The sequence below is a fragment of the Mesocricetus auratus genome, unplaced genomic scaffold, assembly GCF_017639785.1.
Source record: "Mesocricetus auratus isolate SY011 unplaced genomic scaffold, BCM_Maur_2.0 Super-Scaffold_100028, whole genome shotgun sequence".
In the NCBI taxonomy this organism is placed as follows: Eukaryota; Metazoa; Chordata; class Mammalia; order Rodentia; family Cricetidae; genus Mesocricetus; species Mesocricetus auratus.
The window spans coordinates 5,737,204-5,762,070 of NW_024429209.1; the positions used below are offsets into that span (position 1 = coordinate 5,737,204).

The window sequence follows — 24,867 nt, forward strand, 5'->3', positions numbered from 1 at the left end:
TTGGTTGCTCACTCTATTTCCTGAGCACCCTGGCTTCAAGGAGCATTTCTGCCACCCTAGCATCTATTCAAAGGCAACTGCAAAAACAATTTGGTAAGTATTTGAAGGATATTTGAATCAAGATTTTACACAATTCGAAAGCATCCTTTTGCCGTCATCCAAAAAATGACCCCTCTTCAAGTGACATGTCTGGCACATGCCAAACTGAAAACTCCGTATGTACTGAGTTTGGCAGTCTGACTCATGCTTTACCTGCTCCAATGAGCCCCAGCTCGGTGCCATTGGAGCCCAGGTGTTCCAAAGTATCCGTAGCTCACAGGGTGGCATGTACTCTGCCTTTCCAAGCTTTTCCTTCTCCAAATTCTCCATGAGGCAGACTAAGATAAATGTATGTAACATTCAAGATTCCAGCGGCTGAGGTTGAGCTGGTTTCCGTTTGTTCATTTGATGCTGTTCTAGATTTCTGCATGCCAGTATTGTTCATTTATGTTGTCAGCTGTGCCCTGTGGCCAAGCAGGTCAGGCATGCTGTGTGCTGTGATGGAGGAGCAGCTGACACATCTCTACCCTGAATCCTAGCCACAGACAATGCTCTAGATCCGTCCACTTTCTCCCTTCTCTTCTCTCCCTTTGCTCTGCCCCAGCTTTCTCCATGTGTTTGTCTTTGCTTTGCCCTGTGTCTCCTTTTGCTCTTCTTTCTGTCTCTCCTCTCCATCCTTCCTTCTGAATCTCTTCTCAGACTAGGAGAAGTGAATCCTGAGTTACATGCACCTCTGTGTGTGTGTGTGTGTGTGCGTGTGCGCGCGTGTGTGTGTGTGTGTGTGTGTGTACATGCATGTGGCTACTGCTTTCTCTTTAAGGCTAATGTTACCCTTTCAATAAACTCCTTCCTGTCTCCAAATGACTGGGTCTATCTCCTTTACCATCACAGGAGACCGGAACTGGCTGCATTGAATGTGAGGAAGTCCTTATAATTAACAGGATCTCTCTGCTGTTTACACAAACACTTTAAACTACACAGGGAGCCAAGTAGAGCATTTTGCACATCTGATGAGAATGTAATTAAATGTGGGGGAGGTGAGGAGGAAGGGGGAGGGCAAGTTGAGGTTAAATAATAAGGCAGAGTGGTGCTGGAAGGCATCCGATTAACACAGGGAGAAAGTTTGTATTTCAGGAGGCTCTATTATTATGTACTGACAATGTCTAGGTACCAGACACTGAGGAGAGAGAGAGGGAATCATGAGCTGTCTCTGAAGCCCGCATTGCACTGAGTGATTTAGTTTACAAGGGGATCTTGTGGCTAGAATACATGGTGAGAGTTTGAGTATGGTAAAGAAGCAGACTGTGGGCTGAGAGTGCTCTCAAAGAGTGACTGGGAAGGATTTCAGCAGAGCTGTGAGGGAAGGAAAACATTGGAGCACAGGGAGGCTGGACAAGGAGAGACATAAGCTGAATATTACAGGGTGTCGCAAAGGCTTGTGGGAAGGAGATTCGGAGAATGCCCTGATTGGAACGTGTTGGGTGGGAGGTGAGAAGATGGCGGAAAGAGGCAGACTCGTCAGGGCTGTGATGTGGGAAGTACGGGTGTCACCTTAGATGTAGTGACTATTAATTAGTCTATGGAGAATGAAGCAATGTCAGAGGCTCTGTGATACTGCCATCCAGTTCATGGCAACCTTCCAAAGTGATAGAACTACACCTAAGATGGCAACCACATTTGACCACTCGGCAATTGAACCTTTCAAGTATGATTGATGTGACCGGAGAGGTAAATTTTTATGGTAGATTTTAACTGATTGAAATATAAGTTCAAATTCCCATTTGTGTAGAGGCTGCTGTATTAGACATGATAGCTCTCATGAGTCATAGCATCATCTGCAGAGAGACGCCATGACCATATTTTAATAAACTGGCAGCTGTGTGTTTAAGGAGATGAGTGGCTGGAGTATCTCCAGTTTTGGAAAGGAAGAAGGCATTAATATAAGGGTGAGGATGTAAGCTCTGCAAGGACTGGAGGTATTTAATGGATTCCATGCCTTTGCTTGGGGGATAGGGACTGTCACACTGGAGGTCAAGTCTGAGCTTGCTGTGTACTTGAGAGGTGCTGGACCACTGAAGCTGATTGGGTGAAATATAAAATTGTGGCCACGTCACACTGGTATTTAGGCCATTGACATTACTGAGATCTGTGAATTTTGGAGTGTCTGAACATTGTCTTTGAGAGGCATCGCTCTCTTTGGGTCTGCAAGAGTGTATTACCTACTGAGTAAGCATTGAAAGCCAAAGAAAACTCCGAAGCCAAGTGTCACCAAAACCTGAGGATGCCACAGGGTCTTCCCAGCTATTTTTCCCTTTTTAACCTAACAGCACCTTTATCCTCTGATGAGCAATGTATTCACTTGACATTAAGTTACTCAAAACCCATACAGGTCTGTGTTAGTTTCTATTTGGTGGAACTTGATAAAATTCAACCTGAAATATTCATGAAAGGAGGGGCAGGTTAGCTAAGAAACACATGAGGAAGAGGCAGAGGAGTCTTGTTCTTCTGTATCGCAAGACTGAGTTCAAATAGATGGTAATTAAAACAGTGTAAATCAGGTCTAGAGGCAGGCAAGTAACTCAAAGAAAGGGGATTAACAAGGCAGAAAGAGCCTTTATAATACATGGAAACTTGGTCAGTGGTGTAGGTGGACCACCAGGAGAGGTGGTAAAGACAGTGGAAGCAGGAGAAATGGCTATTCTTCTAGAGAAAAGGAAACAAATCCAGATAGAATCAACACCGAAATGATAGGAAATTTACAAGAAAATGCCTTTGTGACATTGAAATAGAAAGATTGCCTGAGTTTTTAATATTAAACAAACAAAAACACAAAATGGAGAAGGTGAGCCTGATAAAGGTGGGCCAATAAAACAAAGTCTCTCACCTAACAACTTACACCACACCAATAACCAATGAAAGGAATATATAAAGCAGATCAATAACAGACAGATATCACAACAAAAAAAAAGGGTTAGAAGTTCTGCACAAAGGAAGCTTGGACTGTGGAAATGATATCGCCAACACACTCAAAGATATGCAAATTAAAATGAGACACTGTTGCCTTCCCAATATGCAATGCCAGTCTTTACTGAGTATGTGGAGAAAAGTTACTGTCACACAATACCAGAGTGATTACAATTTGGGGTCACTTTTTTTATGGAAGTCAATTTAGTGTATAAAAGAAAACTGTAAGATGCACATACTTCACAACATAGCTTGCTGATCGCCATGGAGTTGTCCTCAACATTACCTCTTCAATGTGCAGAAATAGTCATTGGAGGGCTGTTACAGGTGTGGGAATGTGGATATACCTTTCCTGATAATCAGTGGGAGATGGATACAATGTATGGAAGCCCCGAGTGAATGACATTCTGTTTACATGCTTTTAACATGGTCACAGCCATGTCAAAGATTCCAATTTCTTATCTCCATGGAGTGGTAAACCCTTCCTCAGGTGGGATTTGGGGATATGGCATAGCCTTCCTCAGTGGTGAATATTGATGGTGAGTGTAGAAATGCCCACCATAACTTTCTCCTTCCCAATGTTTATGGTCTGACAACTGCTCTGCTACAGAGACTGCTTCTACCAAGATTAGCCCCCTTGTTCAGCTGTATGTAATAACTGCCTCCTTGTTCACCTGCATGCAATAGCTACTCTGCGTTTTCTCCATCAGAGAGCCCCATCCACCCATGTCTTTGACTTCTCTTTATCCTCTCATTGCTCTAGCCAGTTATGTTTTTTTTAATGTGTATATATTTTCATTTTATATGTATGAATATCTGTTTACATGAATGTGTGTGCCCCTCTGTTCACAGTGCCCACCGAGGCTGGAGGAGGATGTTGGATTCCCTGAAACTGGAGTTAATGGTTGTGAGCTACCATGTGGGTGCTAGTAACTGGGCCCGAGTCCTCTGCAAAAACAGCCAGTGCTCTTAAACGCTAAACCATCTTTCCAGCTGCAGGTTATGGTTTTTAATAATGTTATTTTTTATCAGCAAAAATGGCAAGTGACATTTATTGAGAAATTACCAGTGACTAGGGTGCTAAGTGTATTTTGTTCTCTACTCACTTTTTTTTGTTAACACTTATAAGTTATTAAATATGTTATTGTTGTTCATGGTTTATGGATATAGAAAATGAATGAAGAAGAAAGCACTAAATAATATGCCCAAGAGGGGTGTTTTGGCTAGTTTTTTTTATGTTAACTTGACACAAGCTAAAGTAATCAGAGAAGAGAGATCCTCAATTGAGAAAATGTCTCCATAAGATTGGGTTTAGGTAGGCCTGTGGGACATTTTCTTAATTAATGATTCAAGTGGGAACCCTCACTAAAAGTACAAGGGACAAGTACTTCATGAAGACTTTTAATGACCTCTTAGATTTGTTTCATTGGATAATAAGATCAGCAGTGCCTTTTCTGATTATAAGGTTTATTATTTTTATGTATGTATATCTGTGGGGATTGATGTTTGGGCACAATGAGCACATGTTTTCTCACAGGCTTTAAGAGGATATAGGATCCCCTGGATCTGGAGGGATAGCCAGTTGTGGACTTCCCAATATGTCTGCTCAAAACAAGACAAAACCAGAAGAGCCCCAAGCATTGTTAACTGCTGAGCCATCTCTCCTGCCCCATTAATTTATTTTTGATTAACATGTATTGATTGTACACATTGATGTTATTCAGCATGATATTTTAATATATGCATATAGTACACACCAATAAATATCATTTATCTACTTTCCTGACTCCCTTCCTTTCCTGTAGTAACCCCCACTCTATATTCAGGTCAACTTCTCTTAGGTTACACACACACACACACACACACAGTGAGAGAGAGAGAGACAGAGAGAGAGAGAGAGAGAGAGAGAGAGAGAGAGAGAGAGAAAGGAGTATGTGGTATAGTATATCAGATTATTACAGTTTGTAGATTATCCTTTAGCTCTATCCATTATGCAAATATTTTTCTAACAAGATCTTTCTTATTTAGGAGATATAAGAAAGCATAGCTCCAACATAGAAATCATGTTTAACAATTCTAGGCATTTGCTTTGATTTTTAACACTATATCCAAGCAGAGGAAGAGGAAAGTTTTACCTCAGAGGGGATTCAATCATTGATCTCTGTTGATCTATATGCAGGATTCGAGGGTAATTATGTGTGAGCTGCCCACCTTGCTGGTCTTGGGAGAGCGTGAAGGTTAGAATGGTAGACTGTGGACATAAATACCCTGTGGGGATGATGTGATACTTCCTCCCAAGTGAACGGAAGTGTAGCTGCTAAGTCAAAGGGGCTCTCAGTCAGCTATATTTCTACTTCTTGCTTCTGGGGTGAGGGTGGAAATGTCACTCTCTTCCTTATCTTCTCATTTCCATCCACACACCTAAAGGAAACATAGTCACCAATCAGGACAAAGGTCACAGCGTCATCTATGCAGACAGCTTTAAGAAGGTGAGGTTACTGCATAGTTAAGACACATGAACGCATCTGTGGTTCTTTTGCTTCCTGTTCCTACACCATCATATCTGTAAAATCATTTGCTTCTTTGGGAAATACTACTTAGCATCTCTGTGGGCAAATGAAGCCCTGGAAAGGAATGTTTCTACCCCTGGAGTCTGTTCAGGGATATGCCATAAACTCCACCTTCAGTATTCAAATAGGATTCCAAAATGGGTCAAACTTTGGCAGTTCCTGGGAGAAGGGATGTGGCTCCTTGTAGTAACTGCTCAGGGTATACAACTTCCCTGGGATAGATTTTTACTGCATCTGTTAACAACATTGTCTTTTCAGTTTGGGGGACTTCACCAGGATTGCCCAGGACTTGGAGAGATAGTTGTAAAACTGGCTTCCAAGGATAAAGCGCATATCATGCAACTGGGACTTGGCATCAAAATGAGAGACAGTGTGAAGGAAATTAATTAAAGTTGATCAGAGTGATCCAACAGAAACAGACATTTTATGTGGAAGCAATATAATATAAGTTCCACCAGGGCATGGAAACTTTGTCTTTTTTTCACAACCAAATTTCCTAAGTCAAGAAAATGCCTGGTGTGTAGAATATGGTTAATAAGTATCTGTGAAATGAGTAGATTGACTTTGACCAGGCCTATACTTGACCAGGTGCTCTGTGCTGATCTGGGAGCTAAGCTGACAAAGTTTTTCACAAGCTGGTGGAAGAAAGACACTCAAAAGCCATATGGAATATAACAACAATTCCATAGCCTGAGCAGGAGTTGCCAGCTGAAATGGGACATTTCAGACTGAAAGTGGCCACAGACAAAGGCATAGAGGTGTGAAAATGCATGGTATGTTTAGGGAGTAACCTTGTTGTTTTAAGGAAGCAACTGTCAAGAACAAGGACAAAAGAAGGTCTTAACTAAAACATTAGGAAGGATCTGTTGAGTTCTAGGCTTTGCGGTTAGTGACAGAACTAAAAAGGAAGATAGCATAGCTATGTCTTTGGACACAGCTAATTGTCTTACAGTTTGCAGTGGGCTATGGACAACTGTGCTATCTTAAGGCCTTCTCTGTATTTCTAGATTCTACATACCTCTCAGAAAGACACAATCCCTAATACATGATAGAACAAATGAAAGCAGAACTTGGAAGGGTGTTTTAGAATAAACAGGAGACTTGGTCTCTCCTTGGGCTATTCTTGGGTTATCCTTCTGTACTGAGCAAAGAAGCACTAGTAGAAGCAAATAAAACTGGATTTGAAGTTAACTCATCCAGGTTAAATTCCAGCCCCATCAAATGTAGGTGCCTGATGATATAGAAATGAATACTTTGTATTGGTATGGATTTTGATTTGTTGACACAAATTTAAGGTTAATTTTGTTATAGGTATATTTCTATTCTTGTCTAGCTATTATGTTTATACAGCTCATTTAAAATGTAATATATAATTAAATACAGATTTTATATATACATATATCACTCATAACAGTCAAAACTTAAGTTTCCTAGATATACAGAGATATATTTGAGATGGATATTCTTCCAACCTTTCAAAGACTTGCAGAATATTGCATTTAAAATAGTTTATTGGGGGTTTTCATGACAATAACATAAAACTACTCTTGGTAACACTAATTACATCAGAGAGGAAGATGGGTATCAAAGAAACTAGTTATGGAGTTTGCTTTCAGTGTGGCAAAACTGGCCTATTGGACAAGAAACTGCTCTTGTCTGGATTGCTTGACAGTTTGTTGTCAAACTGGACATGCAGGACCCACAGGAAAGTGAATGCTGAACTTGCCAAAACAAAATGGGAGAGTCCTTCATGGTTCCTGATTCATGTTAGAGTCTGCCAGAAATTCTGCAGGGCACAGAGACTCATGAATGACAAACTGTCAATATAGGCAAGCCAGTTTCAAATTTCCTGTTTTGCTGAGAACTCTGCCAGACACTGTAGGCCTATAGGCTGAAGATGGATGCCCCAACATTACAGAAGAACTTTGGGTGACTGTCCAGGCAATAAGATGTCTCTGCCAATTCTAGAGTTTGTATATTATTATTCTGTGGTCTTTGATGGAGTTTAAGACATAGTTATGGGTATGGTTTTATTTAGCTATGATAAAAGTTAAGTTACACATAAAACTTTAGACTCAAAAAGATAGGATAGAAGATAGAATATTTTCTTTAAATTTTGCCAAATGTTAATGGACTAAATATTGTTAACTATAATTCTTGCTTGATAACTGTTTTGTTATATATAATTTTACTATGTTAAAGTTAAAACCTTCCTTTTTATTTAGACAGAAAAGAGGAGATGATGGGGAATGTCCTTCTGTATATATGTTTCTCTTATAGGTTGATGAATAAAACACTGAATTCCAGTAGCCAGGCAGGAAGTATAGGTGGGGCTACAAGATGAGAAGAATGTTGGGGAGAGGAAGGCAGAGAGGAGCCACCAGGAAGATGCCGTGTAGCTACCTGGAAGAGTACACTGAGAATTCTCCGGTAAGATAAGTCCATGTAGAAATACATAGATTGGTAGTTATGGGTTAATAATTGAGAAAATGCTAGCCAGTAAGAAGCCTAAGCCATCTGATAGTTTATAGTTAATATAAGTCGCAGTGTGTTTATTTGGGCCTGAAGGGTGGCAGGACCAGGTGGAACAGAAACTCCATTTAGAGAAAGAACTGCTTGTAGAGAGAAGCCTTTTCCTGGCCAGCTGCTTTGGTTTTTCCCCACCAGTCACCTAGGCTCTGCCACATTGTAGTCCCCAAATAACACACAAGACACTGTATTAATTATGGAGCTGTTGGCCTTGCTTGTTTCTTACTGGCTAGCTCTGACTTAAGTATTTAACCCATTTAAGTATTTCTCTTACCGGACGGACATCTTAATTCTCTGGCAGGCTACATGATGACTGACTCCCTGTGTTTCTCCTACCCAGAGTCCTTCTGGACTCCTAGTCACACCTATCTTGCTTCCCTATTGGCCAAAAGTGTTTTATTGACATATACACAGGACTTCCCCATCATCTCCTCTTTTCTGTCTAAAAAAAAGAAAGGTCTTAACTTTAACATAGTCAAATTATATATAATAGAACAGCTATCAAGCAAGAGCACAGTTACAACATTTTGTCTGTCAACATTTAGCAAGATTTAAAGAAAATATCATCCATTCCATCCTTGTGAGTTCAAAGTTCTATATGCAGCTTATCTTTTATCATAATTAATGAAAACTATGATGATAACTATTTTTCTTCAACTCCATCAAAGACCACAGAAGAATAATACATAAACACTAGGATTGACAGAGACATCTTACTGCCTGGACAGTCACCCGAAGTTCTTTTGTAACGTTGGGGCATCCATCTTCAGCCCATAGGCCACAATGTTTCCAGAAGCTTTCTAAACAAAGCAGGAAATTTCAAACTGTCCATCTGCATTGGCAGTCTGTCAGTCATTTTTCTGTGTCCTGCAGAAAGTCTCATAGACTCTTCCATGAAGTAGGAACCCTATAGGACTGTTTGAGTTCAGCAGTTACTTCCCTGTGGGTACTGCATGTCCAGATTATAAAACAACAGTCAAGCAGTCCAGGCAAGAGCAGTTTCTTGTCCAAGTGGCTAATCTTGCCATGTTGAAAGCAACTCCATAACAAGTTTCTTTGATGCCCATCTTCCTCTCAGACATAATTGGTGATGCCAGGAGCAGACATTTCCCATTGTCAAGAAAAACCCTAACCCATTTTAAATGCCATTTTCTGAAGGTCTTTGAAAGGTTTGAAGAGTATCTATCTCAAATATATCTCTGTATATCTAGAAAACCTAACTTACCTAACTATAAGATCTATCTTATATATAGTTACTTATCTATTATAAGTAACTATCTATAGTCTGTATTTAATTATGCATTATGTTTTAAAAGATTAGTATAAACACAATACTTAATCAAGAGGAGAAATATACATATCATAAAATTGACCTTGAATTTGTATCAATAAATGAAAATCCATACCAATACAAAGTAATCATTTCTATACCATAATCCCCTTTTTCCTTTAAAAAGAGATTGGTTGTGATCATTAACCAATTATAAGCAACCCCATTCAAATGAAAACAAAGATTTATAAACAATATGGGGATTTGGACATCGCTTATTCCAAACTGCTTTGTGTTGGCGCTGTTCATGGGGATCATGACAAAACTCAGAAACCTGTATAAGTCCTTATTTTCATGGTCTGTAAGGCAGCGTCATCTTAGCTGTTTTAGATGTTGAATCACTTGGGCCATTGCTTCCGGGGGTCTTGGTTCATCAAACCACAGAAGCCTGGAAAGAATCCTCAGCTTTTCATTGTCCGTGGAAACATAAACAAAAACTCTTTTCCAAAGTAACATATCCTTATACTTAAATTTTGAAGTCAAGGCATTTTTAAAAGATATAAACTGGATTAATTCAGCAGCATTTATAATCAAGTGTACTTTAGTAATTGTTCCTTCCTTAGCGATCAAAAAACTGAAAAACATAATAGCATACAGTATCCATCTTTAAGTGGATTATTTATTTATCTATTATTACTATTATGACTTCAGTCTGGAAACCAGGATATGTGTTACATTGGGGAAGGGGTTTTGCTTTCATTTCTACAGGAGAAGAAAAACTTTGGGTTCCATCGAAATTAATTTAGATTTGATCAGAACAGAAGACATCTCAGGAGGAGGAAAGATAACAGCTCATCTACAAAATCATATTCTATCATGGGTAAAGTGACCTCATAAAAGGAAAGAGAAATGTTTTGTTTTTTTGTCTTCACAGGTATACTCAGCAAAGAATACTGGATGTATGGATTCCTGAAGAAGAATGAATAGCTATCCTGAGGACCATCAAACAAACAGTAACTCACTGTGTGGTATCAAAGTCTAAATTTCTTTATATTGTTTTTTATAATAACCTTTAATCTTTGTTTCTTCATATACTTTAGTCCCCATTCATTTAACTGAAGCTGGCTTTGGAGATGGATTGGCTCTCCTACTGAAAATTCAAGCATATTATTTAAATAAACTTCAAAATTTCTGTATTATATCAAAGAGCCATTGATATAAGACAGAAGAAAATAAAATTAGGGACTGTTACTTGTGGATTTCTTCTGCAAAGTCTAATTTCCTTCATGTTTGCCATCTTCCCTATTGTCACCTCTTCCAGTATGCATACATATAAAAGTTAAAATATTTCTTTGTTAACATTAATGTTTGAGTTTTCCAGAGAACAAGGGATTTCCTGGCAGCAATCTTCAACTGCTTCAAAAAGAGAATGAGGATCCACTTCCTTGACTCCACCTGATTCGACTGGATGCATCTGAACTGCCCCACATCATCAACTCCACCTGACAAGCACCATCCTGAACCTGGCTTGAAACTACATCACTTGACACAACACCAGACCAACGAACTGAAACAGCACACTTTTTACAATCTGGCCAGAGCTTCAGATGAGAGCTTCACTCAACACTAGAACTCCAGTCTGGAACTTCAGTCAAGCATCTCATGCCAAACAGAGACTGTCTGATCTACTGAAGATTTTGTTAGACTAACATTTTTCTTCTCACAGGTTCCCATGAGATTGTCATCATCCCATCTCAGCAGGAAGTAGTTTTGAGAATTCCACGCCCCCTCTCCCTACTCTTGATATTATAGGATAGTTTACACCTGTTAGTGTTAGTTTTCAATTATTTAAGAGTTGGGACTGGAAGGAGGTGTTCAGACTTGGGTGTTTCTTTCAGATAAGCTTAGGTTTAGATGGGATAGATGTTTAGGGCATTTTGTTCATTGACACAAGTTAGTTGCTTTAAGTTTAAATATCCTTTTTAGACTAAAAGGGGAATTGTAGGGGGAAATTTAGTACTCTGCCATTAGCTATGTGTCATATTAGCGGCACATACAGATGAGGTAATAAAAGAGAGGTTTACCACACCACTAACCACACCCACTTTAGACATGACTAAAGACGTATATGGACATAGGCGGTGAACTACGTCATTAGCCAGGCCCACTTTTGGGCATGGCTAGGGGTGTTACTGAGGAAGGTATAAAAGACTAAACAGCAGACGTCTCGCTACTCTTTCTGGCTTTCAGGCTTCCAGTTTGGCGATGGAAAACTACTCAGCTCATCTGGATTACTTGTTTGTCTCTTGTGAGTAATTACTACAATAAATACTTACTTATACTTTCAGTAAGTGTGCCGGTTATCGTTGCAGCATCAACTGCTCATGTATCTGTGAGTGGCAGGGGATTGTTTTGTTTGCTGGCTGTTGGCCACTTCTCCATAGGACTGCTCAGGACAGGGAGAATCAATAAGATGGGCTATAGTCTTTGATTGGTTAAAAGCAAATTACCAATGCCGAGGAGATGGCTCAGTGGGTAAAGTACTTGCTGCGCAAGCCTGATGACCTGAGTTCGGATCCCCAAACTCACGTAAAAGCCACACACAGCAGCCCAGCTCACCTCCCCTGGGTCATAGAGATGGAGATGAGAGTCTGCTAGAGTCCCACAGGTCAGCCTGCCTCAGGCAAAGTGGAAGATGAAGATCGAGACTGGATATTGTCCCCTTCACTCTACATACTGGATATTGTCCTCTCCCCTCTATGCAGTGTCCCCCTCTCACACAAAGAAAACTGTGCCCACACTCAAGCAGATATAATGGAACAGCACATGAACGTCAATAAATGCAGGTCATGGAGGCCAGCTGAGGACGTGGAGATCAGCTGAGGCAAGCATAGAGAGTCTTTCGCTTATGTTTTCACAGAATCCCCAGTTCTCAGAATAGTACCTTGCTTAATGTAGTTCCTCAGTAAATAAACATGTTGAATAAAAAAATAAGGAGAGTGCCATGGTGGCATGTGTCTGTATCCTCACAACTGGCGAGGCTGTGGCAGGATGATTGAGAATTCAACACCAGGCTGGGCTACATAATGAGTTCCAGGCTAGCCCAAACTATGGATTAAAACCCTGATTCAAAGAAAACAAAAAATAGAGTGTGGGAAGGTGCACAATGAGGTTTTGCTAAGTCAGATAGGCCTGAATCAAGTCCCTGTGCTTGCTTCCTCATGAGGTACTCAGGGCCCAGTCTTGTTCATGTCTTTTTGTGTGTGTTTGGAAACAGGAATGAGTTAAACACCCAAAGTTAGTCAGAAACAGATATGATGTGAATGTACCCAGGTTGTTGTCTTATTCTTGGCAAGTTTGAGTGCCACCAAACAGACATGAACACAATAATGTCACTGCTTCTGCCTGGCCCTGGGATATCTTGGATTTTCCCCTGTGTGCAGCACCAAAATAAATGTGTTTGAAAGTGCTGCTCACAGGCATCTCAGTGAGCATTTAAACTCTTCTTGCTTGAGGAAGACTTAGGAGCTAATGCTTCCCTACAGGCAACAGTTATACTGATGGATAGGGTAAATAAATTCATTAATAAAAGAAAAATATGAAAATTTAAAATAAATTATATGAGACAATAGAAGAGAGAAATAACAAAAGAAATCCAACTAAATTCAGTCTCAACCCTCAGCCTTTTATTATGAAGGAAGACTGAGCCTCAGGGCTGGTCCTTGGGCTGTTCAGGGAGAAGTCTGTGTGCTGAGCTCAAGTCCCTGTGGGCATTTAGGTGCCTACTCTGTGATGAACTTTATTTGAGGGCAGAGCGATTTGTTGTCTGAGCTTGTTAGAGGCCTGTATAGACAGATGGTAGTTAAGCGTTTGGAAAATCAACTTTGTCCTGAGATTGATGTATGGCTAAGGGTGACAAGGGCTCTGCTTTTCTTCACAACAGCTGGAACCTGGTAGGAGAGTGACTTTGTGGGTAAATAGATTTAGGAGTGAGCCAGATCCATGCCACCGCAGGAGTATATGCTGTATGAACACCCGTTTCAGTGTAAACAAGGTCCAAACAATGGCAGGCAGGCCTGACTAGTTTCCACATAACATGTGTGTTTCAAAGGACCTTGGAAGAAGGTATTCATGGGTAGTGGTGGGGGGCAACATCAATGCTTGGAGGAAAGAAGCAGATTGAAATCAATGAGAATTGATTCAGGGTGTGGGGGCTACTGTGTTAAAATCTTCTACCTCTTGATAGAGTTTCATGAATATTAACAAGGCTAAGATCAATAATGAGCTGATTTTCAGATGCAAGCCTGACTTCTCCATCTGCAGATTGAAGGGATTTCCTTCTGCACCATTCCCACTCCTACTCTGTGAACCTAACATGAAAAAGCCCAAATGAAACTTGATTGGGTCTCCTCATGCAATGTTACATGCATCTTTACTCATTGTGATTATATCCAGCATGGTTCATACTTGAGGCACATGCATGTGTATGCATGCTCATGTGTGTGTGCATATGTGTGTGTGTGCGTTCATGATCCCTTCATCTATTGACTCATGTCTCGCATCTATCAATTTTCTTCATGATCACCCTGAACCCTCTTTATGTACTGCTTCAGCATTTGCTATGATCTCATAATTGGCGTGTGACTTTCCATCTTGTATCTCCAAATCACTATGATGACTATTTTTCTAAAAATATGATTCAAACAAGTCTAGCTGCTGGTGAAGAAGCTGGCACAAACATGTCTGGACAGTATCTTTGGGGTACAGAGATTGTAGCCAGGCACAATCCCCATAACTATATAAAAATAAAAATCTGTCACACATTTCCTCTTGCTTTTAGGATGATGCCTAACTCTTTCGACCAATGCTGAACACCTGTCAAATTCTAGGCTTCACATGTAACTGAACTACATACATAATCCCTCAAATGTTGCACTCTTCAGATGGAGCTAAGGGTGGGAATGAATTAGTACCAAGAAAGTTTGTAGGAGGAAGGACACTGTAGGCTGACATTGCACTAAATGTAAAGGACTGGTATAGAAAAAGTTAGATATATTAGAAGTATACCTAAAGATTCTCTCTCTCTTTCTCTCTCTCTCTCTCTCTCTCTCTCTCTCTCTCTCTCTCTCTCTCTCTCTCTCTCTGTGTGTGTGTGTGTGTGTGTGTGTGTGTGTGTGTGTGCATGCATGCGTACTTCTGTGTTGCATATTGAACAGTGGTTTTTGGCTATAGAACACCCTTCCTATTTGAGGTCAGACTGAATGATCACCACAAATAAAACAAGGTACCATAGAAGATTCTAGACATTTCATGGTAGGTATTAATCATTGTGATGATTTAGAGTGAGCACAGACAGAAGCTAGAAGTCTATCGCAGCTCACTGAGAGTGAAAGTGAGAATCCTGAGCCACTTCCCTCAGACTTGATGTTCAAACACGCATGACCTTGACTTCTGCTGGCCAGTGTGATAGTCTGAGGTCAGTGCTCCTCCCCCAGAGCTCCGAAGCATCTGCTTCTCTGGTGCCTTTCAATGAGGTCAAACACTTCTCGGAAGACTACTTGTCGGGAATTCCTCCTGCCCTGGGTGTGGACTGGGTCGTGTTCATTTAGCTAACTTCCATTATCGACTGACCCTTCTTATTTCCTGCTGAGATTTATTGGAACTTCAGAGATGGAGATGTGGCCTGGGTCTGGATCCTCTAAGATGCTCATTTATAGCTCACCAAGAGATTTTCTCCCAGCTCTGTCTTCTGGTTTTCTCATAGCTCAAGAACAGAGCAGTCTATGTGCTATCAAGCCCCTTTTGCAGATGTTGAAACAAACCATTGTCCATATGTTGTAAATGACACCCCAGCCGCAATGTGAATGGAGATGGGCTTGGTAAACTAGAGTCTTCTGCCTAATTAGCCTCCTGATTCCTGCCTTCATGTCAGCTCCCAGGTTCTCAAGTTGAAGGTTGTATAACAGATAAAGTTGGTTTCAATTTAAAATCCCATTCCCTTAACTCATAATGACACTTAATATTGCTCCACAATCATCTGGTGGACCAGTTCATAGTCTCATCATTCAAGGGATATATCAATTCTTTTTACTTTCCCCAGACCTTGTATCCTAACTTCTTACCAGAGACCTTGGCTCTTGACTACAAGTGGCATTGGCAGAATTGGATAAGCTCTCCATTCTGTCCAGGTGGAGAACACACCAGTCAAGGCTTGCCAATGTGTTGCTGTTCTCCTGCCAGCCATGGTAGGGCAGCTGTGGTTCTGACCCTTCCTATCCTAGCCAGGACTTTACAGACTCTCATCTCTTCCTTCTTGTAATGCAGTCTACAACTCTACCTAGAACTTCCCTACTGAATCTTTAAAATTGAACACTTGGCAGCAAGTCCCACACTTACTGAATCTGTTTCTATCCCATCTCCATAACTCTCTTTACTGTCAGTTTTTCTGAGGACATGTACACACCTGATGACTCCACTCTTCCCTTTTCTCAGTCCATACTAATCTGGTTTTTGTTCTCATCACTCAACAAAAAAGTCAGGATGACCTTTGCAAGTTGATAAATCCAACAGACCGTTATCTGTCATTGTATCCCTGGATGTCTTCATGGAAGTCAACTCTATATAATACCTCTTTTCTCTGGAAAGGCCTGTCCCTTGACTTTGGCAATGTGTGTACATCCCCTCGGTTTTCCTAATGCTTATGAAACATCTTCTCTGTGTCTGTACAAACCCCTCTTGGCTTCCCCATCAGACACAATAGTTGTTCAAAGGTTATTTTAAGACTTTGTCCCTTATCAAATGCACTCTCCCTGTGACTTTAACATCTAAACATTAGAAGATAATCCATTTTTTCTGAGAAAATAACAGTGACTTTTCTCTTTCTATCAAATTGCCCAGTTGGCATTCCCACATGACTCAAAGGTACTATGCCTTCAGCTTTGAGTAGCTATGTTCCCCCCAAAGCCTATTCTTCTCTAAACTGTGGTTCTAAATCTGGAGTGTCCTTCACAAGATGCTGCGGTGGAAACATTGCTTCTATACCTCACTTGGGAAACCTCAATACCTGGCCACTCACTAGGGCAGGTTGTGACTTCTGGGAAACAGCCTCTGAGAGTTTGTATGAGAGATCTTGAGCCTTGTGACTACAAGGAAGTTAAGACCACAGAACTGAGGCTGTGGAGGAGTTGAATGACACTTAGTTGCAACAGCACTTGAGCCAGTCTCACCAGAAAGGACCTCAGAAACATCCCCAACTGATGTGCAGGCCCAAGATTTGTCCCCTCGGCCCTTTACTGCCTATTATCAGATAGTCTTTTGTGATAGGAGGGTCATGGTAACGGGACAGGCAACTTTCTTCATCCAAATGCACATTGAAGTGTGAGTTCTCAGCAGTATCACCCCTGACATCTGGTAAATGAGTGTGCTAGCTAGGTGGGGCATGGGTGGTGCAGTACCAAGTCTACTGTGCCCACTTGTTCAATAGCATCACCTTATGCCACTCCTTCCTTATGTCGCTTCTATTCTTTATTCAGGCTGATAGGAAAAAAACAAAAACAAAAAACTACTCTCCTTACCTAGGTTTTTACCTATGTTCTCATCTGCAATGCTTTTCTCTATCCACAGTCTCCTCCCATCCTCATCCTCATTGTTTTATCTTGTGTCTCCATCAAACATCAGCCATATCTGAACACACCTGAAATATCACAAATATCACCAATGGAGTCCACACTTCTTTCTATCTATTTTCTTGCGCCTAAAATTATTCTTTTATATCTATCATCTATCTGTCTGTCTGTAACATGTAGTCGTTCTACCAGCTGCTTGGGTCCCACAGCTGTCTCAGCCCCAAAATAAAACACGAAACACTTTATTAATTATGAAGCTATTGGCCATTTGCTTGGTTTCTTATCAGTTAGCTCTGACTTAATTATTAACCTATAACTGCTAATCTGAATATTTCCATGTGGTCTTCTCTTACCGGAGAAAGGGTCCGGACCTCTTACTCCTCTGGTGTCCTATATTGTGACTGATTGTGCCTCTGGTTCCCAGAATCCTCCTGGACTCCTAGTCACACTTATCTTGCTTCCCTGTTGGGCAACAGTGTTCTATTTAATCAACCAATAAGACACAGAAGGACTTCCCCCATCTATCCATCCATCTATCTATCCATCCATCCATCCATCCATCCATCCATCCATCTATCTATCTATCTATCTATCTATCTATCTATCTCTTAGCTATCTACGTTTAAACCTACCTCAGACTAATTTGCTAAACTCCATAGCATCTTCCAAGTCCTGTCACATATAATAATCATTACCCTTTTGAAGTTGTATGATAATACTTTGAATATAGTTTTTTCATATAACAGTTTAAGTTATACAAGCTAAAATTTACCACTTGACAAGTCTCTGCTACCCTCCTATGCTCATATGTCTCCTACTCACCAATTTTAAATTCATGGGTCCACAGAAATGAATGTGCAGTGGGATACTTTAGCTTTGTGTCACATGCTACAAATTGCCCTGGTACTTTCTGTACCCACTTTTCAATTTAGAAACCATGGTGTGCTGGAGTTGAAAGTACTGGTTTACAAGGGAGTCTTCTTCCCAGCCCCACATAAATCTTACCAGTAGCCTGAAATTGATCATTTCTTGCATATTTACACCATAGACAATAAGCAGCAAACAGTGCCAGCAGGGTGGGCTCTCCCTCTTTCCTTCAGAGAGCTGGTTGTTAAAGACGCTCAGTCTTCCTGTGCGTCTGCCCTGGGCTAGCTACTTTCTGGTGATTATCTGATTCTCTTTGTAACTACCAACCACCATAAGGACAGACTGGACACTCTTTTCATGTCCCTTTGTTTATGTTGATCTTATTTGTCTTAATTTTTGAACAAATTTAACCTTTCTGGATGAGTTTTATTTAGTCACTTCCAGACTACATACCTGACCTGGATTCAGGCTTTACTGAACCTTCCAGGGTATTCTCATTTTGAACATGTGTAAGAGGCTTTTCTCAGAGTTACTTCATGATTGTACTTTTGGGTTGGCACAAATGTAGATGTGTATTACAATGTCAGTGCTGTTTGGAGGCCTCTGTGATATCACCAGGTTCCTTAATATTTGTCCGTGGATGATCTTCAAACTGGCAAGTTCCAAAGGCAGATAAAAGCAGAAGTGCTGTTGTGCTGAAGTATTGCGATTAGTGGAAATATGATGGTAATGATGATAACAATGATGATAACAGTAAAATTGCTTTTATGGCTTCCAATATGGCTGCCAATGACTGAAAAACCTCTGATAATATAAGTTTATATCTTTTTATTGCAGGAATGGGGCTGCCTATAAAATCATTCAAGGAATTCTCTTGAGGTTTGAGTTTTTATCCCAGCTTTCTGATTATAAAAACTCATTTCTTTTGGTATCTAATTTTTGGTCTGAAAAAACGTTAACTCTAAGTTTCTGCCCAGGACATTTAATTTAATCACAGTGGCCTAACATCACAGTCTGTGCCCATAATTGTTTCAGAGCATCGTTTCCAGACACTGGAGATGAAGTGCTCAGAATAACTCAGGTGCCTCGTCTAAGGCCTTCACTTACAGGCCCCAGATAGGAAACAGGGATTCTGCAGTTTGTTTTTACTGGCTGTATTGATCCGATCTGCAGAATTTCTTTCCTCTACAGCTAAATCAGTAAATTCCACACTTAGCTGGCAGTCTGCTCCAGTACGTTTAGAGAGAGTTGAATTTGGAGTCATGAGACAATATATTGTCATTGTTACTGGTCCTGGCACATCGCTATTAAGAGGAGTCTATAAAATTCTTTCCTGTGTGTGGAAAATCACTACTGCTCAACCCGGGATGAGATAAGCCTTTGGAAAACAAGATATACCTCTTTGGGCTCTCCTGCGCATACCTTTGGTAGCCTGCAGTATGGTTTGGGGTTTGGAGGTTTGTACACTTTAAGGTGTACAGATCCTTTGCCGGGGACCTACCTCGCTGTTCCCCGGCACAGTGCAGACCTGCTAATGTGCACTGAGCTTTAATTTATATCAGAGAACCTGAACTTCACTGCTCCCTTCACACATGCTAGACTCTGTTGCACGCTTTCTAACGGCCATCTCATTTTTATCATTGAGACTCCACTGAGGACTGTGTTATGTTTCAAACCTGGAGCAAAGGGCGAACTAAGGTGACTATTAACATATCAAAACTTGTCTGGCCATCAGGTTCTCCTGCATCCCTCAGTTCCTATCTGTTACAGGTTGCTCCAGGTTGGCATGCCGTGCCTGCTGCTCTGCACTTCTCCAGCCCTTCGCCCAGCTTCTCAGATTCTTACATAACGCAGCCATTTTGGTTACATAGCCGGTTTTTTGGTCTCTTGGCAAGTCTCTTGGTCCAGGCCACCCCTCTCATGTTCAGCAGCTCCTCACTTGCTCTCCCTCCCCTTCTCTCTTCCCATGGCCTGACTCAGTCCGGCCATGTTCACTCTGGATTCTTCCAAATGTCTCTGCCTCTGCCTATGTTCTCCCTTATATCCATAATGAAAACCTCATTAGGAGCAGTTATGTCCTCCTTTTTATTTGTTTTCCGTTCACCTGGTGCACAGTGGGTGGCAGAAATGGGTTCCCTTCCCAGAGGCTCAGCTGCTCAGGGCTCAGCTGTGATCTGACTCTCCTAAGGTTTGTAGGTCATTGGTTCTGCTGGCTTTTGCCACCCACCAATTTGATTCTAGAGTCCTGTTCTTCAGCTGCTGCTTCTCTTGGCCTGTTCTGACCATTTACCTCTCACTCTCTTGGACTCCTAGAGCCGTCTATGCCTTCCCAAGTCACCCACTGGTCACTGGTCTCCACTCTTTGTGCTTTGGCCTGATTCACCCGGCACAGTTATGCCAACATTGACACATCTTTCTACTAAAGACACTTATCAGTCTACAATGTGAATTTTCTCTCACAGGAGCTTCCTGTAGTTTCGCCACTTCCTTAAGTCCATTTGGACCACAATGCTAGCTCTTGGCTCCTTCCTGCAGGATTTGGGCCATGATGTTATCTAGCTCTTGGCTCCTGCCTGCAGCTCTGAAGCTTCTTCTCTCAGTTCCTTCCTAAAGTTTCCTCTCCCACCTTGAAGTTGCCTGCTCTGTCTCTTCCATAGTCCTCCTAGGCTTTTCCTCCCTGAGGTGGAGCTCTCATACTCCATGGTGCAGTTCTCTGTCTCCCAGCTCCCTCCAAAAAGGCCTGCAACCTCCTTAGGCCCAAGTGGGTCACCTCCATTCTTTCTCAGTTCCCTCATGGAGCTTATAGTAACCCCTACACACATACACACACACACACACACACACACACACACACACCCCACAAGACACACCCCACACAGACACACAGAGACACACACACTTGCACACACAGACAGACACATGCACACCCCCACCCCCACACACAGACAGACACACACACCCCACACAGACACACACACAGATACTCCCTCCACATACACACAGACACACACAGACAAACCCACATACACAGACACATGCACACACACAAACACACACATGCATAGACCTAGACACACACACACACACACACACACACACACACACACACACACACACACCTTGGTGCTTCCTTTGTTCCATTTTGCTAACCTTTCTTTTTTCCCCCATGGACTCTGGGGTTTTATTAAAGCCTTGCTATATTGCTACAAACAGCTTGGCCTCAACACAGATCAATGGCCCAAGGTTGGCACACTTGATTTTCACATTCTCTCATATGGTAACAACATCTGCATGCGCAAGCAAATGACCCCAAATCTGTTATACTGAAACTTGTCCTGCTCTGCACTTCCAAAATCTCTTATCCCTAAGGGTTCTCTATTTCCCACTCAATAATCTTTTATCTCTTTCATTTCTTGGACTCTGTTCTCAAAATAATCTCTTATGACTATGTTCTAAACTTTATCCCAGGATATGTAAGTTCATTGGTTATAACTTTTTAAAATAATCTATAAAACATATAACATGAAGTCAGCTTAAAACTTGTAACAAAAAGTTGGTAATTAAAATCTAAGCATAGATCATCTTAATTTGTTACAGAATATTATATATGCTTCACTTCTTGCTTTATGTATATAAAAATTGGATTTAAAAATAGATCTACTAGAAAGAAATAGATGTTTTAAACAGTAACCATGTAACTTGCCTCCATCTTTGCTGACAATCCCATCAAGATGGAAGCAGACATGTGACTAGTAGCCGTCTTTACTAAGGTTAACGAGTACATATCATGTGGCATCATCACAATCTAAAGATGACCATGTGGCATAAATCAACTATAAAACTATTTTAGTCCGAATGATCTCTCCATTTATCATTATATTGACTTTTCTGAGGAGACAACAGGTGGTTTCCAAAATATTTTAGATTAAAATGAATTTTGTAAGGTTTATTAATTCCCAACATTATAAAAATATACCCAGGTTAGCAAAAACTGACTTAGAGATGTATGCCTAACTACTTACATCCTTACTAAATGCTCAATTCCAAGCTTCTAAAATCTTAAATAAGGGACAACATATGTTTGATATGTTTGATAAATAAGGTTTATAAATTCCTAAGGTCTAATCAGATTCACAATAATATATGTCTAACCACTTTGTCTTTGATCACTTGTTAAATTTTAGTGATTTAGATAACTAAACTGAGTTATACAAGAAACAATAATAGCCTATAATTGTATACCATAAAAAGGATTAGGAAGTTTCCCAGTCTCCCTATAGACTTTATTTATAGTTTAAAGTTTTGTCTTGATAAAGGATCTCCAATTAAATCTTCAACTCAAATTTTTAAGGCTCAAACTTAACAGGGATAAAGCTATGAAATCCTAGTCTCATATAAGCTACCAACTTGTTATAAGCTATTAAAGGTAGTTAAGATATACAAATTAATGTTTTTTTCAAAGTTCCAAAGCAAGGAACTAAAAACAGTAAAGCTTGTTTAACTCAGTTATACTTAATAGATGGTCCTCAATCTCCTCAGATATCTGCTCAATATGTCACCTGAGATGTTTAATAAAACAGTTTCCCATGATAAGCAGAAATGCCAGCTCCTATTGGTAACCCTAAGGTCTCCTAAGACGACAATGGGACACTGACAAAGCCACATAGGTTGTGATAATGCTAACCAATGGACTAAACTGCCCCATGCCTTTTCCTGATACCAGGGCTCTGCTCAAACTGTGGACACTGTTATGTTGATTGCTTTACTCTGCCTAGGTCAAGGTAGGTCAATATTCCCAAGTTCTTTCTCTGCATGTAAAATCTTTCATACATTCTGGGCTTGACATAAGGCTGATGCTGCTCTGTATGATAACGGAAGACTAAATGCTGTACCGTGTGACAACCCAAGAGCAACCACTGCCCCAAGTCCCGGGTGTTCCCTCAGAAACTGCATCCCAGAGGGATGCCAAGTGGCTAGCCCCAGAAGGTCCAGCCTCATAAAGTGCCCCAACAGAGCCTGGACTTCTCTAGTACCAGTTGGTCCCACAGAGCCTAGAAAGTAAGTGAAACAGCCTGTACTCCTCTCTCTTCCTGGCCTTGGCCAGCATTCCAGCTTTCTTGGGTCCCCAACAGAAATGTCCCAATGTCAGCAGGGAGGCAGTCATAGAAAAGTTTATGTTGTCTCTTATCATTTAAGGAGTGCAAGCTTTAATACACCCAATGTACAGATGAGATTGCCCTTAACCGGTTACCATAGTCACACAGCTAATAACAACACAACAACAATGGCAATAACGATGATGATGAAGGTGGTGTTGATAGCAATGAAGATGATAGAACTAGGAGAGTGAGTGCCAGAGTTTTCTATTTTAGAGACTCAGCTGTCTCCTAAGATCCACATCCTCTGGCCTCCAGTTTAGGTTTTCTTTGGGTTCTGATTGGTCAACAAATTCTTTGAAGTACCGCCAATTACCATCAAGAGCAAGAGTTAAAGCAAGAGAGCAAGCCCTGGGGTGTTTCCTCTTTTTTTCCTACTTAGGTACAAATTTTGCGAGGCTGGCCTGTTCCTTATCCCTTCTGAGGCTGGCCCAATAGCTAACTAGCTCACTGATTGTTGCTGTGTTTTCACCTTAGGTAGGCAAAACACATTTTTTAAAAAGGAAAAAGAAATGAGAAGGAATGAGAGAAAGAACACATACATACTCACCCACCCCTCATAAGCATTAAAAAAATAGTATTTCAGAGAACAAAGAAAATGCTTGATTCCACAGGCATTCTTGCTTAAAAGAGATCTTGATAAGTGAGAGCTTGTGGAAACACAAAGGGGCCACAGCTTCCCTGGATTTGATGTTTATCTCCACAGAGTGATACAACTCACACCAATCAAAGTTTTTCCTGGGTTCAGAAATGCCAAACCAGCACATTTTGTATGCCTGTTCCCCCAAACACACTGTCTGTAAGTGAAAAACATCTGCATCTAAAACAAGACAATTAACAAGAAGACAGGCGGGATGCTAATGCCGCCGCTCTATTTTTGGTCACCAGCTAACAGAGGCACAGAAGCAGAGAGAGCGTGTACACCTCCCTCTCTTTCATAAAAAAATTAAGTTGTGGATAAATATATTTAACATACAGTTTTCCTTTTTAACCATTTTTTAAATGTACAGCTCAGTGGCATTAAGCATATTCACACTGTTGTTCGGCCATTACTGCTATCTCGGGACCTTCTTACCTTCCTGAACTAAATTAAAATTCAGTGCTCAAGAAACATTAATTTCTCACCCCCCTCTACCCTAGCAGCTGACAACTATGTTCTAATACTTTCTCTAAGTGTCTGACTTTTGTGGGGATACCTTGTAAGTGTAATCAGAAAATATTTGTCCTGGTGGGCTTATTTCACTTAGCGAACTGTCCTCAGTGTTCCTTCACTTTATAGCATGTGGTGACATGTGTCAGATATGCTTTCCTTTCTAAGGCCAAGTAAACCACTGCATCTTTATACCTCATCTTGTTTATATGTTCATCCCTGTCAATGGACTCAAAGGTGTTTTCACCTTTTACTAATTGTGAATGGTCCTGTTTTGAACACGGCTGTGCAAGTGTCTGAACATTCCTCTGCTTCTGATTTTCCCATGCGGTAGACCCAGAAGTTTCACTGCTAGACCAGGTGGTAGGTAGTTCATGGTTAGACTCCCAACCCTTCTTGAGACTTTCTCCTGTTGAGTTAAATTTCCTGACTTAGTATAGTCTCTGGGACAAGGAACTGGAGACAAGAATTACTTGAAGCCTGGGTCCCTTCACATTTTGGGATGAAGATAATATGCTGATGGAGAACCTTGCTTAACACTGTGAACACATAGAGAAAGAGAGAGTCTTTCTAGGGCCTAGAAGTGAGCAAGGTGAGTGACGTTCTGATTTCCCACAGTCATGGGTGGAGCTCTTCTGTCTAACATTCTGAGTCAGCTCCTGCCTGTGCAGTTCTACCCAGGAAGCCACAGGAATGC

General features: G+C 40.9%; 1 long non-coding RNA gene across 2 annotated transcripts in view; it reads left to right on the plus strand.

Moving 5' to 3' along the window:
- Window positions 1-11,504: 11,504 nt before the first annotated feature.
- Window positions 11,505-24,867, plus strand: part of LOC110343264 — a 30,692-nt gene continuing 17,329 nt past the window's right edge. The window contains exon 1 of one of the 2 annotated variants that reach the window (XR_005871649.1): window positions 11,505-11,680. This is a non-coding gene — a long non-coding RNA (uncharacterized LOC110343264). The remainder of the gene's footprint in view (window positions 11,681-24,867) is intronic. The other variant, XR_005871648.1, reaches the window with a different exon arrangement.